Source organism: Rhinoderma darwinii, chromosome 3 (genome assembly GCF_050947455.1).
Source record: "Rhinoderma darwinii isolate aRhiDar2 chromosome 3, aRhiDar2.hap1, whole genome shotgun sequence".
NCBI lineage: Eukaryota > Metazoa > Chordata > Amphibia > Anura > Rhinodermatidae > Rhinoderma > Rhinoderma darwinii.
The window spans coordinates 398,945,342-398,968,863 of NC_134689.1; the positions used below are offsets into that span (position 1 = coordinate 398,945,342).

The 23,522-nt window shown below is 39.4% G+C and overlaps 28 non-coding genes across 28 annotated transcripts; all 28 read right to left on the reverse strand.

Moving 5' to 3' along the window:
- Window positions 1–8,063: 8,063 nt before the first annotated feature.
- Window positions 8,064–8,135, reverse strand: TRNAE-CUC (transfer RNA glutamic acid (anticodon CUC)). The gene has a single exon. It is a non-coding gene; the product is annotated as a tRNA-Glu (tRNA).
- Window positions 8,136–8,600: 465 nt separating this feature from the next.
- On the reverse strand, window positions 8,601–8,672 carry TRNAE-CUC (transfer RNA glutamic acid (anticodon CUC)). Its single transcript has one exon. It is a non-coding gene; the product is annotated as a tRNA-Glu (tRNA).
- Window positions 8,673–9,156: 484 nt separating this feature from the next.
- On the reverse strand, window positions 9,157–9,228 carry TRNAE-CUC (transfer RNA glutamic acid (anticodon CUC)). Its single transcript has one exon. It is a non-coding gene; the product is annotated as a tRNA-Glu (tRNA).
- A 485-nt stretch (window positions 9,229–9,713) lies between these two features.
- TRNAE-CUC (transfer RNA glutamic acid (anticodon CUC)) lies at window positions 9,714–9,785 on the reverse strand. Its single transcript has one exon. It is a non-coding gene; the product is annotated as a tRNA-Glu (tRNA).
- Window positions 9,786–10,268: 483 nt separating this feature from the next.
- TRNAE-CUC (transfer RNA glutamic acid (anticodon CUC)) lies at window positions 10,269–10,340 on the reverse strand. Its single transcript has one exon. It is a non-coding gene; the product is annotated as a tRNA-Glu (tRNA).
- Window positions 10,341–10,825: 485 nt separating this feature from the next.
- TRNAE-UUC (transfer RNA glutamic acid (anticodon UUC)) lies at window positions 10,826–10,897 on the reverse strand. The gene has a single exon. It is a non-coding gene; the product is annotated as a tRNA-Glu (tRNA).
- Window positions 10,898–11,380: 483 nt separating this feature from the next.
- On the reverse strand, window positions 11,381–11,452 carry TRNAE-CUC (transfer RNA glutamic acid (anticodon CUC)). The gene has a single exon. It is a non-coding gene; the product is annotated as a tRNA-Glu (tRNA).
- Window positions 11,453–11,935: 483 nt separating this feature from the next.
- TRNAE-CUC (transfer RNA glutamic acid (anticodon CUC)) lies at window positions 11,936–12,007 on the reverse strand. The gene has a single exon. It is a non-coding gene; the product is annotated as a tRNA-Glu (tRNA).
- A 483-nt stretch (window positions 12,008–12,490) lies between these two features.
- Window positions 12,491–12,562, reverse strand: TRNAE-CUC (transfer RNA glutamic acid (anticodon CUC)). Its single transcript has one exon. It is a non-coding gene; the product is annotated as a tRNA-Glu (tRNA).
- A 475-nt stretch (window positions 12,563–13,037) lies between these two features.
- Window positions 13,038–13,109, reverse strand: TRNAE-CUC (transfer RNA glutamic acid (anticodon CUC)). Its single transcript has one exon. It is a non-coding gene; the product is annotated as a tRNA-Glu (tRNA).
- A 485-nt stretch (window positions 13,110–13,594) lies between these two features.
- On the reverse strand, window positions 13,595–13,666 carry TRNAE-CUC (transfer RNA glutamic acid (anticodon CUC)). The gene has a single exon. It is a non-coding gene; the product is annotated as a tRNA-Glu (tRNA).
- Window positions 13,667–14,143: 477 nt separating this feature from the next.
- Window positions 14,144–14,215, reverse strand: TRNAE-CUC (transfer RNA glutamic acid (anticodon CUC)). The gene has a single exon. It is a non-coding gene; the product is annotated as a tRNA-Glu (tRNA).
- Window positions 14,216–14,698: 483 nt separating this feature from the next.
- On the reverse strand, window positions 14,699–14,770 carry TRNAE-CUC (transfer RNA glutamic acid (anticodon CUC)). Its single transcript has one exon. It is a non-coding gene; the product is annotated as a tRNA-Glu (tRNA).
- Window positions 14,771–15,253: 483 nt separating this feature from the next.
- TRNAE-CUC (transfer RNA glutamic acid (anticodon CUC)) lies at window positions 15,254–15,325 on the reverse strand. Its single transcript has one exon. It is a non-coding gene; the product is annotated as a tRNA-Glu (tRNA).
- Window positions 15,326–15,800: 475 nt separating this feature from the next.
- Window positions 15,801–15,872, reverse strand: TRNAE-CUC (transfer RNA glutamic acid (anticodon CUC)). The gene has a single exon. It is a non-coding gene; the product is annotated as a tRNA-Glu (tRNA).
- A 483-nt stretch (window positions 15,873–16,355) lies between these two features.
- TRNAE-CUC (transfer RNA glutamic acid (anticodon CUC)) lies at window positions 16,356–16,427 on the reverse strand. Its single transcript has one exon. It is a non-coding gene; the product is annotated as a tRNA-Glu (tRNA).
- A 475-nt stretch (window positions 16,428–16,902) lies between these two features.
- On the reverse strand, window positions 16,903–16,974 carry TRNAE-CUC (transfer RNA glutamic acid (anticodon CUC)). The gene has a single exon. It is a non-coding gene; the product is annotated as a tRNA-Glu (tRNA).
- Window positions 16,975–17,459: 485 nt separating this feature from the next.
- Window positions 17,460–17,531, reverse strand: TRNAE-CUC (transfer RNA glutamic acid (anticodon CUC)). The gene has a single exon. It is a non-coding gene; the product is annotated as a tRNA-Glu (tRNA).
- Window positions 17,532–18,008: 477 nt separating this feature from the next.
- On the reverse strand, window positions 18,009–18,080 carry TRNAE-CUC (transfer RNA glutamic acid (anticodon CUC)). Its single transcript has one exon. It is a non-coding gene; the product is annotated as a tRNA-Glu (tRNA).
- A 485-nt stretch (window positions 18,081–18,565) lies between these two features.
- TRNAE-CUC (transfer RNA glutamic acid (anticodon CUC)) lies at window positions 18,566–18,637 on the reverse strand. The gene has a single exon. It is a non-coding gene; the product is annotated as a tRNA-Glu (tRNA).
- Window positions 18,638–19,120: 483 nt separating this feature from the next.
- On the reverse strand, window positions 19,121–19,192 carry TRNAE-CUC (transfer RNA glutamic acid (anticodon CUC)). Its single transcript has one exon. It is a non-coding gene; the product is annotated as a tRNA-Glu (tRNA).
- A 483-nt stretch (window positions 19,193–19,675) lies between these two features.
- Window positions 19,676–19,747, reverse strand: TRNAE-CUC (transfer RNA glutamic acid (anticodon CUC)). The gene has a single exon. It is a non-coding gene; the product is annotated as a tRNA-Glu (tRNA).
- A 475-nt stretch (window positions 19,748–20,222) lies between these two features.
- TRNAE-CUC (transfer RNA glutamic acid (anticodon CUC)) lies at window positions 20,223–20,294 on the reverse strand. The gene has a single exon. It is a non-coding gene; the product is annotated as a tRNA-Glu (tRNA).
- Window positions 20,295–20,776: 482 nt separating this feature from the next.
- TRNAE-CUC (transfer RNA glutamic acid (anticodon CUC)) lies at window positions 20,777–20,848 on the reverse strand. Its single transcript has one exon. It is a non-coding gene; the product is annotated as a tRNA-Glu (tRNA).
- Window positions 20,849–21,332: 484 nt separating this feature from the next.
- Window positions 21,333–21,404, reverse strand: TRNAE-CUC (transfer RNA glutamic acid (anticodon CUC)). The gene has a single exon. It is a non-coding gene; the product is annotated as a tRNA-Glu (tRNA).
- A 475-nt stretch (window positions 21,405–21,879) lies between these two features.
- On the reverse strand, window positions 21,880–21,951 carry TRNAE-CUC (transfer RNA glutamic acid (anticodon CUC)). The gene has a single exon. It is a non-coding gene; the product is annotated as a tRNA-Glu (tRNA).
- A 483-nt stretch (window positions 21,952–22,434) lies between these two features.
- TRNAE-CUC (transfer RNA glutamic acid (anticodon CUC)) lies at window positions 22,435–22,506 on the reverse strand. The gene has a single exon. It is a non-coding gene; the product is annotated as a tRNA-Glu (tRNA).
- A 475-nt stretch (window positions 22,507–22,981) lies between these two features.
- Window positions 22,982–23,053, reverse strand: TRNAE-CUC (transfer RNA glutamic acid (anticodon CUC)). Its single transcript has one exon. It is a non-coding gene; the product is annotated as a tRNA-Glu (tRNA).
- Between the last annotated feature and the right edge of the window lie 469 nt (window positions 23,054–23,522).

Genomic DNA, 23,522 nt, shown 5'->3' on the forward strand with positions numbered 1-23,522 from the left:
CCCTAGGCGACGGGGTACAACTGGGCGGCGGTCCCTGCGCTCAGTAAGTGCACGACAAACACGACAAACATACAAGGGAATACAAGCAAGGGAAAGGGGCAGTTTCCCACGGCAACACTGTGAGCAACCAGAGTGGTGAACGAGCCGAGTCAAGCCAGGAGTGTGCGAGGTACCAAACGAAGAGCAGAAGAGTAGTCAGTAAGCCAGGGTCTGTATGGAGCAGGATCAAAATAGAAGGAGCTGTAGCTGGGCCAGGAAACCACACGAAAAGAATCACAAGCACCGAGGGACAGGAAGGGCAGGCTTAAATAGACCGAGGGCGGGAGCTAGCTGAGTCTGGCCAGGTTGCGATAGGCTCTCCCACTCCTAAGCCTGCCAGCCTGAGTGGTGGAAGCTGGAGTCAGTCTCAGGGATGTAGATTCGGGTGCTGACTGATTAATTATGGGAGTTAACCCCGAAGCTGTGCCTGGCAGATCCTTTACAACCGATCCGTGCATTACATAGCTTTTGGATCCAGCGCCGCCCACGTGATCACATTCTGACCTGGTCTGGAATCACTGTGCTTTTGAGGAAACCAGAACTCAGGCTCACAATGCATTTGTTCTGGCTCCCATAGGAATGTATTGAGAGCCTGAGTTCCCGTTTTCTCAAAAGCACAGGGATTCCAGACCAGGTCAGAATGAAGATCATGTGGGCGATGCTGGACCCCGAAAACGACGTGATGCACGGATCAGTAAATATTTCTGCAAAGAGCACCCCACTGAAACACCAAAGCACAAATGGGGGAAAAATGCGCCGGAATAGTACGTCCAGGGGAAAATGCATCGCCATTTTCCCCCGGCGTTTCATCAAGCTGTGATGCCTGCTGTTCCCGACAGGCTATCACAGCTATTAGCCTATCACAGCTCAGTGTGCAGGGACCAATCATAGTGGTCCCGCCTTCGCGATCGCTGCTATTGGTTAGTTAGTGACGACCGGCCAATAGCAGCGATCGCATACGTAATTTCCTGCTCTGACCTCAGATCCTGCCGCACCCGCTCTCTGTTCGAGGAGAGCGGTTGTGGAGAGAGTCAGAGCAGAGCAGTTAAAAAATAACAAATATATCATGTATTTTTTTGCTTTTACCAACTTGTATCCACTTCCCACTCCTGTCCTTGTGTTCCCCTTGTGTTCCCCTTGTCACCCACGCTTTTGGTCAGTGATCTCTATCACTGACCACTTTTGAGTCTTCAGGGCCACATTTCCCTGGTCCCTGAGGATTATTTTTTTTAATTTTCTTTATAAAATATAATAAAAACAAAAAAAAAGTCAGTTTAGAAAGTCAGCAGATAGTTTAGTATTAGGGTATGTGCACACACACTAATTACGTCCGTAATTGACGGACGTATTTCGGCCGCAAGTCCCGGACCGAACACAGTGCAGGGAGCCGGGCTCCTAGCATCATACTTATGTACGATGCTAGGAGTCCCTGCCTCGCTGCAAGACAACTGTCTCGTACTGAAAACATGATTACTGTACGGGACAGTTGTCCTGCAGCGAGGCAGGGACTCCTAGCATCGTACATAAGTATGATGCTAGGAGCCCGGCTCCCTGCACTGTGTTCGGTCCGGTACTTGCGGCCGAAATATGTCCGTCAATTACGGACGTAATTAGTGTGTGTGCACATACCCTTAGGGTTAGTTAGTGTCAGGTAACCGTCAGGTATAGCGTCAGGGAATTTAGCATCAGGAATCAGTCACAGTTAGTTAGGTTTAGCGTCAGGAATCCGTCACCGTAGTTAGGTTTAGCGTTAGGGATCCATCACTATAGTTAGGTTTAGTTGTCCAAAAATAGGCAGCACTCCAAGTGATATGAAAAAAATGGCCTTTTTATTAGCCCTTGTGCAACGTTTCGGCTCTACATCTGGAGCCTTTTTCAAGCATACAAACAGTGCAAGACAAGTGAAATATATGGAGACCAGACAAATGATCTCATTAGCATGTGATTAAAATGAAATATCAAAATAAACAATATTACAATCATAATATTGATAATAAAATATGAAAATATGCAACATTGTGACATAAGACACATGAACATCCTCATAAAGGTTGGAAACACAGTATACATTAAAACTTATGTGCTAATTGGCAAACACAACAATAAATGTTCACATGTGTATATAATGTGTAAAATGTAAAAACAAATGCCATGTGATACCTTGGATCCATGTTCCCGATAGTTTCCGGTGCTTTGGGAGAAAAACGGTGCCTTTCTTTGACGTATAACTGTTGGTCTAGGGCGCTATTCCGCGCATACGCATAATAAGTTTGAAGCCCGCGGTGGCCATTTTGGTACAGGAATCTAGGTATGTAATGATTGCATCGCACGGAGCGGCGCACATATACGAATAAAGAATATAATAGCCTAATTACAATAGATAGATAATATTAATGGCTTTCTAGATGCAAGATATAAGAATATATATGCATCTAAGGAGTTATAATATATAAAGGTATAAAACGCTGTTCCGCGCATGCGTACAGCTACATAAAAAGCCATCAGTGGCCATCTTGGTAAGGGAAGCTCTAACTGGGATTGTTTCATCATGCAGCACGTATGTGATATGTATATATCATAATGACCTGCTGAGGACCATAGATAAATGTGAATAGTATTCATAGTGAAAGCCATATCAATAGACGAGATACATTATATCAATAATATATTACGTAAGACGATAAAAGACATCTTATTATTAGATCAATATGAAAAAGATATTGTGTGAACACAAATGAACAATCCGTCCATATTTGTACAAAAACGCTAATTTAACGCACTGTGTGTACAATGACAAGAACAATTACTTATAAGCTTCAAAATAAAAGATTTCTTTATTCTGCATACTTTTGAAAATGATGTTTAGATAACAAATGTAGAAAAAAATTGGCGCATATGGTGTTGTCAATGAAGAATAAAAATACTTCTAAACATATTTTTACGTGTCGGCACATGGATCCATAGTAAACATGGTAGGTACTTGAAAAATTCTTTATAAGTGATCTGAAAGAGATACACAATATTGTAAGTTACAAGATATTATATTCATATTCAATACACTGATTCAAATACACAGAGGGTGTATGACCAACGCACCCCTCCCTGTGGGCAAGCAAGTTTCTAGATTACACCATGTGTGACAAAGTCAACATTGAGACCGTTAGGTCGCAATGTCTGTAGTCTCTCTATCCACTGTAGTTCTTTATATTTAAGCATTTTTATACGATTACCTCCCCTACGTGGAATTGGTATGTGATCAATTAGATAAACCCGCATTTCTCTCTCCGTATGTCCTGCCTCTGTGTAGTGCTAGGATACTGGGAGATCCAACCGTTTTTTCCGGATGGTATAACGGTGTTGGTTTAACCGTATTTTAAATTCAAGAGAAGTTTCTCCAACGTACAAGTGACAAGGACACTCCAATATATATACGACATGGTCAGATATGCAATTCAAATAAAATCTTATGTCATAAGATTGTTTGGAGTGAGGATCGATAAATTTTGGACCCTTTTGTATTAACGAACAATTAACACAATTGAGGCAGGGATAACAACCTATGTGGCTCTTTGTAAAGTAGGTTTGTCTGTGTATTCTGCCAGGACCTATGTCAGAGTGTACTAATCTATCTTGTAGGTTAGGTGACCTGTGGTATGAAAAGAGGGGATTATTTTGGATTTCAGGGATATGGGATAAGCTGTATCTCAGCATGGGCCAATGTTTAAGTATAATACTATTTATACTATTACTGTTCTCCACAAATGTGGTAACAAAGGGTATACGTGCAGGCAATGACCCTCGCGTTCTAGTTTTTAACAATGTATCCCTCTCAATTGATTCCACCTTAGTCCTCTGACGTTTAACGGACGATATCGGGTAACCCCTGTGAAGAAATTTGTTTTGCATATTAAGAAGGGTATCATCCAATTTACTTACTACACTAGTAATACGTTTAGCACGAATGTATTGACTGGTAGGGAGACTTTTTAACATAGAGCGTGGATGATTACTATTAAACGTTAACAGATTATTCCTATCCGTTGTTTTGACAAAAAGCTCAGTAATTAACTTACCCTCATGGATATTGACTGATACAACAAGGAGTTGAATAAGAGAAAAGGAAGGGAGGTAGGATCCAGCGCTGAGTAGCGTTAAAATGGAAAAATATTTTCCAAGTTTAATTGGTTTAGATTAAAAGGAAAGTCCAGTTGTATTGGGTCCTGGGTGTGTAAGAAGTGGAGGGGTGGTATCCTCTAGGCCTACGCGTTTCGGACGACTGCCGCGTCCTTAAACTTGGCTGTGGTAGGTTTCAAAATGAGCGCGCTGTCAGATTTATACTTCGTTGGTGGGACAGCTGATTTTTGGTGGTGATTGCGTGTCATGGTCATGACTACCTTTGGAATGCAAGCACCGGAAATGAGTGTCAGGTAACCGTGACTTGGTATTGTTTAGTGTGCTTTTGTATACAGGATTTATTCAAAATTCTGCTTTGTATTTCATTAATAAAACTTCTATGCAATGTAAAAATCGTATCAAATTGCGTGTTTGTAAAATTATTGGATTTTTTGCGTTCCAGGACTCGTTTTGAAGTATGAAGTGGGAGACAGTAGCCAGCTTGATCATACTTCCGTGCCGATTTTGTTGGACGAAGACGAATCGTAGGCGTTCTTTGCTGCTGGTCAGTACTTATATCAAAAATGAGTCTTATATCAATAGTGATAATGAGATGTTGCGTATTGACACTGGTTTAAAAAAATCAAAAGAGTTGTGTTGCTGTTAATAGATGTAATTTGTCCAAAAAATTAATTTAGTCTCTTTGACTTTGAGGTTTATTATATACAGCTATTGTCCCATATATGTCATATGTTATTCTATATTTGTCATTTGTTTATTATATTTTTTATTTTTTATTATTTTTTATTTTTTGTTTTTTGTGTATTTTTGTGTATTTTTGTGACATATGTATGATAACCGATAATTTAATAATATTTAGGCAGGGCGCTTTTTGTAATGGCGAGGATAAGATGTGGAGAAGTGTAGGTAGGACCGCAACTTTGACTAGTGGGGTGGGGAAACGTACATTGTTAAAACAACAAGGGCTGAGTGATGTGAGGGTTACTATGTACATAGCAATTAACAAATATTATGCATGTACATAATGGGAATTTTGTAACATATAAATGGGATTATATGTATACCTTGAAGAAACTTGGAACATGGTAACCTAGTATGTGCTATGCACTCTCAGAACATATGCATTATGTTGAGATGCTGTTTTTTTATTGTTATTATTTTTATTATTATTGATGGATTAATAGAGGTACATTAGTTCTTTCTTTAAATTCAGACCTTCTGGGTATCTTGTATTTAACCTATAAATCCAATAGACTTCTCTCAAATGTGTTTAACGAAAGGTTTTGGTATTTCTATTGTGGTGAGAAATGAAATGTTTAGACGCATTAAATATGTTGAGAATGTTTGCATTTCTTATGTAGCTGAGATGTTCTAAGATTCTTATCTTAAATTTCCGATTTGTGCAGCCTACATATTTTAAGTGGCATTCTGTACACTCGATTAGGTAGATAACTGAAACAGAATTACAATTGATGTAACTCTGAATGTTGAAAGTGTCTGTTTGTGTAGAATTGCTGACGTTTTTAGTTGGATATGCGTAAGAACAGACTTTGCAAGGATGGTGGCCACATCTGTAGAAGCCTTTGGTTTCCAACCACGTTGTTTTTGTGTTTTTGTTAGATGTAAACAGAGATGGAGATAGAGTATTGCCTAAGGAAGGGGCTTTTTTTGCCACTATTCTACAGCCTCCAGACAAGATTGTACGCAAGGTGTCATCTTCCATGAGAATGGGTAAGTAGTTGTTAACTATATTTTTGATTTTTGTGAATTGGTTACTTTGTTGTAAAATCAGTGTGGGTTGGTTAACAACAGGTTGTGGTTCTTGTCTTTTATCAGGGATTTTGTGGTGACCAAGAAGTTGGCTTCTGGGTTTCTTAGTCATGATATTGCGGGCTCTGCTTAGTGACCATTTTGGGTAGCCTCTTTCTTGGAGTCTAGTACTTATTTGTTTTTGTTCTATCTCAAATTGGTTCTGGGAGGTACAGTTTCTTTTTGCACGATGCATTTCACCCAGAGGTATGGCTTTGATGGTATGTTTTGTATGGTCACTTTCCGCATGGAGTATGTTATTTGAAGCTGTAGGTTTTCGATGGGTTTTGGTGGATATGACTTGGCCTTTATCACCTTTTAATTCCAAATCTAGGAATATGATGTGTGAGGTATCATGATGGTAAGTGAATTTGAGGTTGCACTGGTTGTCATTGAGAGCTTCCACGAATTTAGGGATGATGTCAGTGTTCCCTTTCCAGATAATCAAAATGTCATCGATATATCTGCCGTACCATTCTATGCAGTTGCTGTATGTATTGTCGGAAGAAAAAATGTCGAATTGTTCCCACCATGACATCACCAAGTTGGCTACTGATGGGGAAAACTTGGCCCCCATTGACACGCCTTTAAGTTGTAAATAATATTTAGTATCAAATTGGAAATAGTTATTAGTTAACAGGAACATAAGTACTTCTAGAATAAAAGATTGAATTTTTTTTTCATAAGTACTATGTTTCGACAGATGGTAATCAAGAGCAGTATAGGCTATTTCATGTGGGATTGATGTGTATAGTGATACAACATCACATGTGAGCCAGGTAAAATTCTTTTCCCAGCATTTATTGTGTAATAAATTGAGAACATGTTTTGTGTCCTTTAAAAAGCCAGGTGTTTTTTGTGCTAGAGGCTGTAATAATGTATCCAGCCATTCTGACAGCCTTTCAAGGATTGATCCGATACCAGAGACAATTGGTCTCATTGGTGGAGGCACTGTTTGTTTGTGGATCTTTGGAAGCGCATGGATTATAGGAGTAATAGGTTGTTCGATGTAAATGAAAACTTTTTGTTTCTGGGTAATGAAACCTCCTTGTTGCCCATCATCAAGTAATTTTTTCATCTGATGTTTGATTGCATCGACCGGATTTCTAGCCAGGATTTTATAGGTGGTTTCGTCAGATAACATGTTGATGATTGATTGTTCGTAATCTTTCTTATTCATCACCGTGACGTTGCCACCTTTGTCTGACATTTTTATAATTAAATCTTTATTGTCGTGTAATGATTTTACTGCTTGATTAAGTTTGGTTGACATATTCGTTTTAGGACGTTGGTTTTTGAGGCTGTCGGCAAGATTATGCAGTTCTTTTTCTATGACAGTTTGGAATCGATCCATTAAATCCGTGCGTGAGCTGGTGGGATAGAATTTCGGATTTGATGTTGTAAATTTGTGAGCTGTCGTGACTGTTTGGTTGGAAGTTTCACTACGTAGATGGTCTAGGCTTACCATAGTTGAAAGTTCTTGAAATGTAAATTCTGCTGGTGTGGATGCTAGAGCTATTTCTAATCTTGTCTCTTCTACAGACGTGATTGTAGATAGTGTCTCTGCAGGAGTATTATCAGGACTAATTTCGCATTGAAGAAAATGTTTTTTTACAGTTAGATTGCGAATGAATTTATTAATATCTAATATTGTATTGAAAAGGTTGAAGTTTTTTTTGGGAGCGAAGTTGAGACCTAGTGTTAGTACTTCATTCTGCTCTGGAGTTAACGAGGTGGAGGATAAATTGGTGACATTAGTTATCGGTATTGTTGGTGGCTTTTTTCTTCCACCAGACTTGAAGGCCACAGCTCTTTTACATTGAATGCCAAAACATTATCAATCAAAAATGAAGGAAAGCCAAATTGACGGAGAGGACAATGGTGCTTCTGACTTCCTTGACAACTTGGATTGATAAGGGAGAGATGGTAATTATTCAAAACCTAAAGCCAAAATAGTATCTTGTGCAAAATGAAGAAAATAGGCACATTCAGATTTTTGGCCACAAAAGTACTTTCATCAAGAAACATTAAACTGACCCACTCGACCATCGAATGCAGGTTCAAGTCTAAATGGAGGCTCATTCCCATACCGGGAGTTGAACCTGGGCCACCTGGGTGAGAACCAGGAATCCTAACCGCTAGACCATATGGGAGCAGATAAGGTTTTGTGTATGTAATGTAAAAAAAAATAATAATAAAGTAAAAAGTAATTACTTGCTTTAATTTATCCATGTTGCGATGGGGTGAAAATGTCTGGTCTCACTAGTGCAGTAGGTAGTGTGTCAGTCTTAGTTTGAACTTCAAATGGGGTACATTTCTTTCCTATTTTCATGGCTTTTTTCTTCCACCAGACTTGAAGGCCACAGCTCTTTTACAATGAATGCCAAAACATTATCAGTCAAAAATGAAGGAAAGCCAAATTGACGGAGAGGACAATGGTGCTTCTGACTTCCTTGACAACTTGGAGTGATAAGGGAGAGATGGGAATTATTCAAAACCTAAAGCCAAAATAGTATCTTGTGCAAAATGAAGAAAAGGCACATTCAGATTTTTAGCCACAAACATTAAACTGACCCACTCGACCATCGAATACAGGTTCAAGCCTAAATGGAGGCTCATTCCCATACCGGGAGTCGAACCCGGGCCACCTGGGTGAGAACCAGGAATCCTAACCGCTAGACCATATGGGAGCAGATAAGGTTTAGAGTAAGTAATATAAAAATAAATAAAAGAACAAAATAAAAAGTAATTACTTGCTTTAATTTATCCATGTTGCGATGGGGTGAAAATGTCTGGTCTCACTAGTGCAGTAGGTAGTGTGTCAGTCTTAGTTTGAACTTCACATGAGGTACTTTTCTTTCCTATTTTCATGGCTTTTCTCTTCCACCAGACTTGAAGGCCACAGCTCTTTTACATTGAATGCCAAAACATTATCAGTCAAAAATGAAGGAAAGCCAAATTGACGGACAGGACAATGGTGCTTCTGACTTCCTTGACAACTTGGAGTGATAAGGGAGAGATGGTAATTATTCAAAACCTAAAGCCAAAATAGTATCTTGTGCAAAATGAAGAAAAGGCACATTCAGATTTTTAGCCACAAAAGCACTTTCATCCAGAAACATTAAACTGACCCACTCGACCATAGATGCAGGTTCAAGTCTAAATGGAGGCTCATTCCCATACCGGGAGTCAAACCCGGGCCACCTGGGTGAGAACCAGGAATCCTAACCGCTAGACCATATGGGAGCAGATAAGGTTTAGAGTAAGTAATATAAAAATAAATAAAAGAACAAAATAAAAAGTCATTACTTGCTTTAATTTATCCATGTTGCGATGGGGTAAAAATGTCTGGTCTCGCTAGTGCAGTAGGTAGTGTGTCAGTCTTAGTTTGAACTTCAAATTGGGTACTTTTCTTTCCTATTTTCATGGCTTTTTTCTTCCACCAGACTTGAAGGCCACAGCTCTTTTACATTGAATGCCAAAACATTATCAGTCAAAAATGAAGGAAAGCCAAATTGACGGACAGGACAATGGTGCTTCTGACTTCCTTGACAACTTGGAGTGATAAGGGAGAGATGGGAATTATTCAAAACCTAAAGCCAAAATAGTATCTTGTGCAAAATGAAGAAAAGGCACATTCAGATTTTTAGCCACAAAAGCACTTTCATCCAGAAACATTAAACTGACCCACTAGACCATCGAATGCAGGTTCAAGTCTAAATGGAGGCTCATTCCCATACCGGGAGTCAAACCCAGGCCACCTGGGTGAGAACCAGGAATCCTAACCGCTAGACCATATGGGAGCAGATAAGGTTTTGTGTATGTAATATAAAAAAAAAAATTAATAAAGTAAAAAGTCATTACTTGCTTTAATTTATCCATGTTGCGATGGGGTGAAAATGTCTGGTCTCGCTAGTGCAGTAGATAGTGTGTCAGTCTTAGTTTGAACTTCAAATGGGGTACTTTTCTTTCCTATTTTCATGGCTTTTTTCTTCCACCAGACTTGAAGGCCACAGCTCTTTTACATTGAATGCCAAAACATTATCAATCAAAAATGAAGGAAAGCCAAATTGACGGACAGGACAATGGTGCTTCTGACTTCCTTGACAACTTGGAGTGATAAGGGAGAGATGGTAATTATTCAAAACCTAAAGCCAAAATAGTATCTTGTGCAAAATGAAGAAAAGGCACATTCAGATCTTTGGCCACAAAAGCACTTTCATCCAAAAACATTAAACTGACCCACTCGACCATCGAATGCAGGTTCAAGTCTAAATGGAGGCTCATTCCCATACCGGGAGTCAAACCCGGGCCACCTGGGTGAGAACCAGGAATCCTAACCACTAGACCATATGTGAGCAGATAAGGTTTAGAGTAAGTAATATAAAAATAAATAAAAGAACAAAATAAAAAGTCATTACTTGCTTTAATTTATCCATGTTGCGATGGGGTAAAAATGTCTGGTCTCGCTAGTGCAGTAGATAGTGTGTCAGTCTTAGTTTGAACTTCAAATTGGGTACTTTTCTTTCCTATTTTCATGGCTTTTTTCTTCCACCAGACTTGAAGGCCACAGCTCTTTTACATTGAATGCCAAAACATTATCAGTCAAAAATGAAGGAAAGCCAAATTGACGGACAGGACAATGGTGCTTCTGACTTCCTTGACAACTTGGAGTGATAAGGGAGAGATGGTAATAATTCAAAACCTAAAGCCAAAATAGTATCTTGTGCAAAATGAAGAAAAGGCACATTCAGATTTTTAGCCACAAAAGCACTTTCATCCAGAAACATTAAACTGACCCAATAGACCATCGAATGCAGGTTCAAGTCTAAATGGAGGCTCATTCCCATACCGGGAGTCAAACCCAGGCCACCTGGGTGAAAACCAGGAATCCTAACCGCTAGACCATATGGGAGCAGATAAGGTTTCATGTATGTAATATAAAAAAAAAAATTAATAAAGTAAAAAGTCATTACTTGCTTTAATTTATCCATGTTGCGATGGGGTGAAAATGTCTGGTCTCGCTAGTGCAGTAGGTAGTGTGTCAGTCTTAGTTTGAACTTCAAATGGGGTACTTTTCTTTCCTATTTTCATGGCTTTTTTCTTCCACCAGACTTGAAGGCCACAGCTCTTTTACATTGAATGCCAAAACATTATCAATCAAAAATGAAGGAAAGCCAAATTGACGGACAGGACAATGGTGCTTCTGACTTCCTTGACAACTTGGAGTGATAAGGGAGAGATGGTAATAATTCAAAACCTAAAGCCAAAATAGTATCTTGTGCAAAATGAAGAAAAGGCACATTCAGATTTTTAGCCACAAAAGCACTTTCATCCAGAAACATTAAACTGACCCACTAGACCATCAAATGCAGGTTCAAGTCTAAATGGAGGCTCATTCCCATACCGGGAGTCAAACCCAGGCCACCTGGGTGAGAACCAGGAATCCTAACCGCTAGACCATATGGGAGCAGATAAGGTTTCATGTATGTAATATAAAAAAAAAAATTAATAAAGTAAAAAGTCATTACTTGCTTTAATTTATCCATGTTGCGATGGGGTGAAAATGTCTGGTCTCGCTAGTGCAGTAGGTAGTGTGTCAGTCTTAGTTTGAACTTCAAATGGGGTACTTTTCTTTCCTATTTTCATGGCTTTTTTCTTCCACCAGACTTGAAGGCCACAGCTCTTTTACATTGAATGCCAAAACATTATCAATCAAAAATGAAGGAAAGCCAAATTGACGGACAGGACAATGGTGCTTCTGACTTCCTTGACAACTTGGAGTGATAAGGGAGAGATGGTAATTATTCAAAACCTAAAGCCAAAATAGTATCTTGTGCAAAATGAAGAAAAGGCACATTCAGATCTTTGGCCACAAAAGCACTTTCATCCAAAAACATTAAACTGACCCACTCGACCATCGAATGCAGGTTCAAGTCTAAATGGAGGCTCATTCCCATACCGGGAGTCGACCCCAGGCCACCTGGGTGAGAACCAGGAATCCTAACCGCTAGACCATATGGGAGCAGATAAAGTTTTGTGTATGTAATATAAAAAAAAATAAAAATTAAGTAAAAAGTAATTACTTGCTTTAATTTATCCATGTTGCGATGGGGTGAAAATGTCTGGTCTCACTAGTGCAGTAGGTAGTGTGTCAGTCTTAGTTTGAACTTCAAATGGGGTACATTTCTTTCCTATTTTCATGGCTTTTCTCTTCCACCAGACTTGAAGGCCACAGCTCTTTTACATTGAATGCCAAAACATTATCAATCAAAAATGAAGGAAAGCCAAATTGACGGAGAGGACAATGGTGCTTCTGACTTCCTTGACAACTTGGAGTGATAAGGGAGAGATGGTAATTATTCAAAACCTAAAGCCAAAATAGTATCTTGTGCAAAATGAAGAAAAGGCACATTCAGATTTTTAGCTACAAAAGCACTTTCATCCAGAAACATTAAACTGACCCACTCAACCATCTAATGCAGGTTCAAGTCTAAATGGAGGCTCATTCCCATACCAGGAGTCAAACCCGGGCCACCTGGGTGAGAACCAGGAATCCTAACCGCTAGACCATATGGGAGCAGATAAGGTTTCGTGTATGTAATATAAAAAAAATAATTAATAAAGTAAAAAGTCATTACTTGCTTTAATTTATCCATGTTGTGATGGGGTGAAAATGTCTGGTCTCGCTAGTGCAGTAGGTAGTGTGTCAGTCTTAGTTTGAACTTCAAATGGGGTACTTTTCTTTCCTATTTTCATGGCTTTTTTCTTCCACCAGACTTGAAGGCCACAGCTCTTTTACATTGAATGCCAAAACATTATCAATCAAAAATGAAGGAAAGCCAAATTGACGGACAGGACAATGGTGCTTCTGACTTCCTTGACAACTTGGAGTGATAAGGGAGAGATGGGAATTATTCAAAACCTAAAGCCAAAATGTGCAAAATGAAGAAAAGGCACATTCAGATTTTTGGCCACAAAAGCACTTTCATCCAGAAACATTAAACTGACCCACTCGACCATCGAATGCAGGTTCAAGTCTAAATGGAGGCTCATTCCCATACCGGGAGTCGAACCCAGGCCACCTGGGTGAGAACCAGGAATCCTAACCGCTAGACCATATGGGAGCAGATAAGGTTTTGTGTATGTAATATAAAAAAAAAAAAAAAAATAAAGTAAAAAGTCATTACTTGCTTTAATTTATCCATGTTGCGATGGGGTGAAAATGTCTGGTCTCACTAGTGCAGTAGGTAGTGTGTCAGTCTTAGTTTGAACTTCAAATGGGGTACATTTCTTTCCTATTTTCATGGCTTTTCTCTTCCACCAGACTTGAAGGCCACAGCTCTTTTACATTGAATGCCAAAACATTATCAATCAAAAATGAAGGAAAGCCAAATTGACGGAGAGGACAATGGTGCTTCTGACTTCCTTGACAACTTGGAGTGATAAGGGAGAGATGGGAATTATTCAAAACCTAAAGCCAAAATAGTATCTTGTGCAAAATGAAGAAAAGGCACATTCAGATTTTTAGCTACAAAAGCACTTTCATCCAGAAACATTAAACTGACCCACTCAACCATCTAATGCAGGTTCAAGTCTAAATGGAGGCTCATTCCCATACCGGTAGTCGAACCCGGGCCACCTGGGTGAGAACCAGGAATCCTAACCGCTAGACCATATGGGAGCAGATAAGGTTTCGTGTATGTAATATAAAAAAAAAAAAAAAAATAAAGTAAAAAGTAATTACTTGCTTTAATTTATCCATGTTGCGATGGGGTGAAAATGTCTGGTCTCACTAGTGCAGTAGGTAGTGTGTCAGTCTTAGTTTGAACTTCAAATGGGGTACTTTTCTTTCCTATTTTCATGGCTTTTTTCTTCCACCAGACTTGAAGGCCACAGCTCTTTTACATTGAATGCCAAAACATTATCAATCAAAAATGAAGGAAAGCCAAATTGACGGACAGGACAATGGTGCTTCTGACTTCCTTGACAACTTGGAGTGATAAGGGAGAGATGGGAATTATTCAAAACCTAAAGCCAAAATGTGCAAAATGAAGAAAAGGCACATTCAGATTTTTGGCCACAAAAGCACTTTCATCCAGAAACATTAAACTGACCCACTCGACCATCGAATGCAGGTTCAAGTCTAAATGGAGGCTCATTCCCATACCGGGAGTCGAACCCGGGCCACCTGGGTGAGAACCAGGAATCCTAACCGCTAGACCATATGGGAGCAGATAAGGTTTCGTGTATGTAATATAAAAAAAATAATTAATAAAGTAAAAAGTCATTACTTGCTTTAATTTATCCATGTTGTGATGGGGTGAAAATGTCTGGTCTCGCTAGTGCAGTAGGTAGTGTGTCAGTCTTAGTTTGAACTTCAAATGGGGTACTTTTCTTTCCTATTTTCATGGCTTTTTTCTTCCACCAGACTTGAAGGCCACAGCTCTTTTACATTGAATGCCAAAACATTATCAATCAAAAATGAAGGAAAGCCAAATTGACGGACAGGACAATGGTGCTTCTGACTTCCTTGACAACTTGGAGTGATAAGGGAGAGATGGTAATAATTCAAAACCTAAAGCCAAAATAGTATCTTGTGCAAAATGAAGAAAAGGCACATTCAGATTTTTAGCCACAAAAGCACTTTCATCCAGAAACATTAAACTGACCCACTAGACCATCAAATGCAGGTTCAAGTCTAAATGGAGGCTCATTCCCATACCGGGAGTCAAACCCAGGCCACCTGGGTGAGAACCAGGAATCCTAACCGCTAGACCATATGGGAGCAGATAAGGTTTCATGTATGTAATATAAAAAAAAAAATTAATAAAGTAAAAAGTCATTACTTGCTTTAATTTATCCATGTTGCGATGGGGTGAAAATGTCTGGTCTCGCTAGTGCAGTAGGTAGTGTGTCAGTCTTAGTTTGAACTTCAAATGGGGTACTTTTCTTTCCTATTTTCATGGCTTTTTTCTTCCACCAGACTTGAAGGCCACAGCTCTTTTACATTGAATGCCAAAACATTATCAATCAAAAATGAAGGAAAGCCAAATTGACGGACAGGACAATGGTGCTTCTGACTTCCTTGACAACTTGGAGTGATAAGGGAGAGATGGTAATTATTCAAAACCTAAAGCCAAAATAGTATCTTGTGCAAAATGAAGAAAAGGCACATTCAGATCTTTGGCCACAAAAGCACTTTCATCCAAAAACATTAAACTGACCCACTCGACCATCGAATGCAGGTTCAAGTCTAAATGGAGGCTCATTCCCATACCGGGAGTCGACCCCAGGCCACCTGGGTGAGAACCAGGAATCCTAACCGCTAGACCATATGGGAGCAGATAATGTTTTGTGTATGTAATATAAAAAAAAATAAAAATTAAGTAAAAAGTAATTACTTGCTTTAATTTATCCATGTTGCGATGGGGTGAAAATGTCTGGTCTCACTAGTGCAGTAGGTAGTGTGTCAGTCTTAGTTTGAACTTCAAATGGGGTACATTTCTTTCCTATTTTCATGGCTTTTCTCTTCCACCAGACTTGAAGGCCACAGCTCTTTTACATTGAATGCCAAAACATTATCAATCAAAAATGAAGGAAAGCCAAATTGACGGAGAGGACAATGGTGCTTCTGACTTCCTTGACAACTTGGAGTGATAAGGGAGAGATGGTAATTATTCAAAACCTAAAGCCAAAATGTGCAAAATGAAGAAAAGGCACATTCAGATTTTTGGCCACAAAAGCACTTTCATCCAGAAACATTAAACTGACCCACTCGACCATCGAATGCAGGTTCAAGTCTAAATGGAGGCTCATTCCCATACCGGGAGTCGACCCCAGGCCACCTGGGTGAGAACCAGGAATCCTAACCGCTAGACCATATGGGAGCAGATAATGTTTTGTGTATGTAATATAAAAAAAAATAAAAATTAAGTAAAAAGTAATTACTTGCTTTAATTTATCCATGTTGCGATGGGGTGAAAATGTCTGGTCTCACTAGTGCAGTAGGTAGTGTGTCAGTCTTAGTTTGAACTTCAAATGGGGTACATTTCTTTCCTATTTTCATGGCTTTTCTCTTCCACCAGACTTGAAGGCCACAGCTCTTTTACATTGAATGCCAAAACATTATCAATCAAAAATGAAGGAAAGCCAAATTGACGGACAGGACAATGGTGCTTCTGACTTCCTTGACAACTTGGAGTGATAAGGGAGAGATGGTAATTATTCAAAACCTAAAGCCAAAATAGTATCTTGTGCAAAATGAAGAAAAGGCACATTCAGATTTTTAGCTACAAAAGCACTTTCATCCAGAAACATTAAACTGACCCACTCAACCATCTAATGCAGGTTCAAGTCTAAATGGAGGCTCATTCCCATACCAGGAGTCGAACCCGGGCCACCTGGGTGAGAACCAGGAATCCTAACCGCTAGACCATATGGGAGCAGATAAGGTTTCGTGTATGTAATATAAAAAAAATAATTAATAAAGTAAAAAGTCATTACTTGCTTTAATTTATCCATGTTGTGATGGGGTGAAAATGTCTGGTCTCGCTAGTGCAGTAGGTAGTGTGTCAGTCTTAGTTTGAACTTCAAATGGGGTACTTTTCTTTCCTATTTTCATGGCTTTTTTCTTCCACCAGACTTGAAGGCCACAGCTCTTTTACATTGAATGCCAAAACATTATCAATCAAAAATGAAGGAAAGCCAAATTGACGGACAGGACAATGGTGCTTCTGACTTCCTTGACAACTTGGAGTGATAAGGGAGAGATGGGAATTATTCAAAACCTAAAGCCAAAATGTGCAAAATGAAGAAAAGGCACATTCAGATTTTTGGCCACAAAAGCACTTTCATCCAGAAACATTAAACTGACCCACTCGACCATCGAATGCAGGTTCAAGTCTAAATGGAGGCTCATTCCCATACCGGGAGTCGAACCCAGGCCACCTGGGTGAGAACCAGGAATCCTAACCGCTAGACCATATGGGAGCAGATAAGGTTTTGTGTATGTAATATAAAAAAAAAAAAAAAAATAAAGTAAAAAGTCATTACTTGCTTTAATTTATCCATGTTGCGATGGGGTGAAAATGTCTGGTCTCACTAGTGCAGTAGGTAGTGTGTCAGTCTTAGTTTGAACTTCAAATGGGGTACATTTCTTTCCTATTTTCATGGCTTTTCTCTTCCACCAGACTTGAAGGCCACAGCTCTTTTACATTGAATGCCAAAACATTATCAATCAAAAATGAAGGAAAGCCAAATTGACGGAGAGGACAATGGTGCTTCTGACTTCCTTGACAACTTGGAGTGATAAGGGAGAGATGGGAATTATTCAAAACCTAAAGCCAAAATAGTATCTTGTGCAAAATGAAGAAAAGGCACATTCAGATTTTTAGCTACAAAAGCACTTTCATCCAGAAACATTAAACTGACCCACTCAACCATCTAATGCAGGTTCAAGTCTAAATGGAGGCTCATTCCCATACCGGTAGTCGAACCCGGGCCACCTGGGTGAGAACCAGGAATCCTAACCGCTAGACCATATGGGAGCAGATAAGGTTTCGTGTATGTAATATAAAAAAAAAAAAAAAAATAAAGTAAAAAGTAATTACTTGCTTTAATTTATCCATGTTGCGATGGGGTGAAAATGTCTGGTCTCACTAGTGCAGTAGGTAGTGTGTCAGTCTTAGTTTGAACTTCAAATGGGGTACTTTTCTTTCCTATTTTCATGGCTTTTTTCTTCCACCAGACTTGAAGGCCACAGCTCTTTTACATTGAATGCCAAAACATTATCAATCAAAAATGAAGGAAAGCCAAATTGACGGACAGGACAATGGTGCTTCTGACTTCCTTGACAACTTGGAGTGATAAGGGAGAGATGGGAATTATTCAAAACCTAAAGCCAAAATGTGCAAAATGAAGAAAAGGCACATTCAGATTTTTGGCCACAAAAGCACTTTCATCCAGAAACATTTAACTGACCCACTCGACCATCGAATGCAGGTTCAAGTCTAAATGGAGGCTCATTCCCATACCGGGAGTCGAACCCGGGCCACCTGGGTGAGAACCAGGAATCCTAACTGCTAGACCATATGGGAGCAGATAAGGTTTTGTGTATGTAATATAAAAAAAAATAAAGTAAAAAGTAATTACTTGCTTTAATTTATCCATGTTGCGATGGGGTGAAAATGTCTGGTCTCACTAGTGCAGTAGGTAGTGTGTCAGTCTTAGTTTGAACTTCAAATGGGGTACATTTCTTTCCTATTTTCATGGCTTTTCTCTTCCACCAGACTTGAAGGCCACAGCTCTTTTACATTGAATGCCAAAACATTATCAATCAAAAATGAAGGAAAGCCAAATTGACGGAGAGGACAATGGTGCTTCTGACTTCCTTGACAACTTGGAGTGATAAGGGAGAGATGGGAATTATTCAAAACCTAAAGCCAAAATAGTATCTTGTGCAAAATGAAGAAAAGGCACATTGAGATTTTTAGCTACAAAAGCACTTTCATCAAGAAACATTAAACTCACCCACTCAACCACTCAACCATCAAATGCAGGTTCAAGTCTAAATGGAGGCTCATTCCTATACCGGTAGTCGAACCCGGGCCACCTGGGTGAGAACCAGGAATCCTAACCGCTAGACCATATGGGAGCAGATAAGGTTTCGTGTATGTAATATAAAAAAAAAAATTATTAAAGTAAAAAGTCATTACTTGCTTTAATTTATCCATGTTGCGATGGGGTGATAATGTCTGGTCTCGCTAGTGCAGTAGGTAGTGTGTCAGTCTTAGTTTGAACTTCAAATGGGGTACTTTTCTTTCCTATTTTCATGGCTTTTTTCTTCCACCAGACTTGAAGGCCACAGCTCTTTTACATTGAATGCCAAAACATTATCAATCAAAAATGAAGGAAAGCCAAATTGACGGACAGGACAATGGTGCTTCTGACTTCCTTGACAACTTGGAGTGATAAGGGAGAGATGGGAATTATTCAAAACCTAAAGCCAAAATAGTATCTTGTGCAAAATGAAGAAAAGGCACATTCAGATTTTTAGCTACAAAAGCACTTTAATCCAGAAACATTAAACTCACCCACTCAACCATCGAATGCAGGTTCAAGTCTAAATGGAGACTCATTCCCATACCGGGAGTCGAACCCGGGCCACCTGGGTGAGAACCAGGAATCCTAACCGCTAGACCATATGGGAGCAGATAAGGTTTCGTGTATGTAATATAAAAAAAAAAATTATTAAAGTAAAAAGTCATTACTTGCTTTAATTTATCCATGTTGCGATGGGGTGATAATGTCTGGTCTCGCTAGTGCAGTAGGTAGTGTGTCAGTCTTAGTTTGAACTTCAAATGGGGTACTTTTCTTTCCTATTTTCATGGCTTTTTTCTTCCACCAGACTTGAAGGCCACAGCTCTTTTACATTGAATGCCAAAACATTATCAATCAAAAATGAAGGAAAGCCAAATTGACGGACAGGACAATGGTGCTTCTGACTTCCTTGACAACTTGGAGTGATAAGGGAGAGATGGGAATTATTCAAAACCTAAAGCCAAAATAGTATCTTGTGCAAAATGAAGAAAAGGCACATTCAGATTTTTAGCTACAAAAGCACTTTAATCCAGAAACATTAAACTCACCCACTCAACCATCGAATGCAGGTTCAAGTCTAAATGGAGACTCATTCCCATACCGGGAGTCGAACCCGGGCCACCTGGGTGAGAACCAGGAATCCTAACCGCTAGACCATATGGGAGCAGATAAGGTTTCGTGTATGCAATATAAAAAAAAAAATTATTAAAGTAAAAAGTCATTACTTGCTTTAATTTATCCATGTTGCGATGGGGTGATAATGTCTGGTCTCGCTAGTGCAGTAGGTAGTGTGTCAGTCTTAGTTTGAACTTCAAATGGGGTACATTTCTTTCCTATTTTCATGGCTTTTTTCTTCCACCAGACTTGAAGGCCACAGCTCTTTTACATTGAATGCCAAAACATTATCAATCAAAAATTAAGGAAAGCCAAATTGACGGACAGGACAATGGTGCTTCTGACTTCCTTGACAACTTGGAGTGATAAGGGAGAGATGGGAATTATTCAAAACCTAAAGCCAAAATGTGCAAAATGAAGAAAAGGCACATTCAGATTTTTGGCCACAAAAGCACTTTCATCCAGAAACATTAAACTGACCCACTCAACCATCGAATGCAGGTTCAAGTCTAAATGGAGGCTCATTCCCATACCGGGAGTCGAACCCGGGCCACCTGGGTGAGAACCAGGAATCCTAACCGCTAGACCATATGGGAGCAGATAAGGTTTTGTGTATGTAATATAAAAAAAAAATTAATAAAGTAAAAAGTCATTACTTTCTTTAATTTATCCATGTTGCGATGGGGTGAAAATGTCTGGTCTCGCTAGTGCAGTAGGTAGTGTGTCAGTCTTAGTTTGAACTTCAAATGGGGTACTTTTCTTTCCTATTTTCATGGCTTTTTTCTTCCACCAGACTTGAAGGCCACAGCTCTTTTACATTGAATGCCAAAACATTATCAATCAAAAATGAAGGAAAGCCAAATTGACGGACAGGACAATGGTGCTTCTGACTTCCTTGACAACTTGGAGTGATAAGGGAGAGATGGGAATTATTCAAAACCTAAAGCCAAAATAGTATCTTGTGCAAAATGAAGAAAAGGCACATTCAGATTTTTGGCCACAAAAGCACTTTCATCCAGAAACATTAAACTGACCCACTCGACCATCGAATGCAGATTCAAGTCTAAATGGAGGCTCATTCCCATACCGGGAGTCGAACCCGGGCCACCTGGGTGAGAACCAGGAATCCTAACCGCTAGACCATATGGGAGCAGATAAGGTTTCGTGTATGTAATATAAAAAAAAAAAATTATTAAAGTAAAAAGTCATTACTTGCTTTAATTTATCCATGTTGCGATGGGGTGATAATGTCTGGTCTCGCTAGTGCAGTAGGTAGTGTGTCAGTCTTAGTTTGAACTTCAAATGGGGTACTTTTCTTTCCTATTTTCATGGCTTTTTTCTTCCACCAGACTTGAAGGCCACAGCTCTTTTACATTGAATGCCAAAACATTATCAATCAAAAATGAAGGAAAGCCAAATTGACGGAGAGGACAATGGTGCTTCTGACTTCCTTGACAACTTGGAGTGATAAGGGAGAGATGGGAATTATTCAAAACCTAAAGCCAAAATAGTATCTTGTGCAAAATGAAGAAAAGGCACATTCAGATTTTTAGCTACAAAAGCACTTTCATCCAGAAACATTAAACTGACCCACTCGACCATCGAATGCAGGTTCAAGTCTAAATGGAGGCTCATTCCCATACCGGGAGTCGAACCCGGGCCACCTGGGTGAGAACCAGGAATCCTAACTGCTAGACCATATGGGAGCAGATAAGGTTTTGTGTATGTAATATAAAAAAAAAAATTATTAAAGTAAAAAGTCATTACTTGCTTTAATTTATCCATGTTACGATGGGGTGATAATGTCTGGTCTCGCTAGTGCAGTAGGTAGTGTGTCAGTCTTAGTTTGAACTTCAAATGGGGTACTTTTCTTTCCTATTTTCATGGCTTTTTTCTTCCACCAGACTTGAAGGCCACAGCTCTTTTACATTGAATGCCAAAACATTATCAATCAAAAATGAAGGAAAGCCAAATTGACGGACAGGACAATGGTGCTTCTGACTTCCTTGACAACTTGGAGTAATAAGGGAGAGATGGGAATTATTCAAAACCTAAAGCCAAAATGTGCAAAATGAAGAAAAGGCACATTCAGATTTTTGGCCACAAAAGCACTTTCATCCAGAAACATTAAACTGACCCACTCGACCATCGAATGCAGGTTCAAGTCTAAATGGAGGCTCATTCCCATACCGGGAGTCGAACCCGGGCCACCTGGGTGAGAACCAGGAATCCTAACCGCTAGACCATATGGGAGCAGATAAGGTTTTGTGTATGTAATATATAAAAAAAAAAAAATAAAGTAAAAAGTAATTACTTGCTTTAATTTATCCATGTTGCGATGGGGTGAAAATGTCTGGTCTCACTAGTGCAGTAGGTAGTGTGTCAGTCTTAGTTTGAACTTCAAATGGGGTACATTTCTTTCCTATTTTCATGGCTTTTCTCTTCCACCAGACTTGAAGGCCACAGCTCTTTTACATTGAATGCCAAAACATTATCAATCAAAAATGAAGGAAAGCCAAATTGACGGAGAGGACAATGGTGCTTCTGACTTCCTTGACAACTTGGAGTGATAAGGGAGAGATGGGAATTATTCAAAACCTAAAGCCAAAATAGTATCTTGTGCAAAATGAAGAAAAGGCACATTCAGATTTTTAGCTACAAAAGCACTTTCATCCAGAAACATTAAACTGACCCACTCGACCATCGAATGCAGGTTCAAGTCTAAATGGAGGCTCATTCCCATACCGGGAGTCGAACCCGGGCCACCTGGGTGAGAACCAGGAATCCTAACCGCTAGACCATATGGGAGCAGATAAGGTTTCGTGTATGTAATATAAAAAAAAAAATTATTAAAGTAAAAAGTCATTACTTGCTTTAATTTATCCATGTTGCGATGGGGTGATAATGTCTGGTCTCGCTAGTGCAGTAGGTAGTGTGTCAGTCTTAGTTTGAACTTCAAATGGGGTACTTTTCTTTCCTATTTTCATGGCTTTTTTCTTCCACCAGACTTGAAGGCCACAGCTCTTTTAAATTGAATGCCAAAACATTATCAATCAAAAATGAAGGAAAGCCAAATTGACGGACAGGACAATGGTGCTTCTGACTTCCTTGACAACTTGGAGTGATAAGGGAGAGATGGGAATTATTCAAAACCTAAAGCCAAAATGTGCAAAATGAAGAAAAGGCACATTCAGATTTTTGGCCACAAAAGCACTTTCATCCAGAAACATTAAACTGACCCACTCGACCATCGAATGCAGGTTCAAGTCTAAATGGAGGCTCATTCCCATACCGGGAGTCGAACCCAGGCCACTTGGGTGAGAACCAGGAATCCTAACCGCTAGACCATATGGGAGCAGATAAGGTTTCGTGTATGTAATATAAAAAAAAAATTAATAAAGTAAAAAGTAATTACTTTCTTTAATTTATCCATGTTGCGATGGGGTGAAAATGTCTGGTCTCGCTAGTGCAGTAGGTAGTGTGTCAGTCTTAGTTTGAACTTCAAATGGGGTACTTTTCTTTCCTATTTTCATGGCTTTTTTCTTCCACCAGACTTGAAGGCCACAGCTCTTTTACATTGAATGCCAAAACATTATCAATCAAAAATGAAGGAAAGCCAAATTGACGGACAGGACAATCGTGCTTCTGACTTCCTTGACAACTTGGAGTGATAAGGGAGAGATGGGAATTATTCAAAACCTAAAGCCAAAATGTGCAAAATGAAGAAAAGGCACATTCAGATTTTTGGCCACAAAAGCACTTTCATCCAGAAACATTAAACTGACCCACTCGACCATCGAATGCAGGTTCAAGTCTAAATGGAG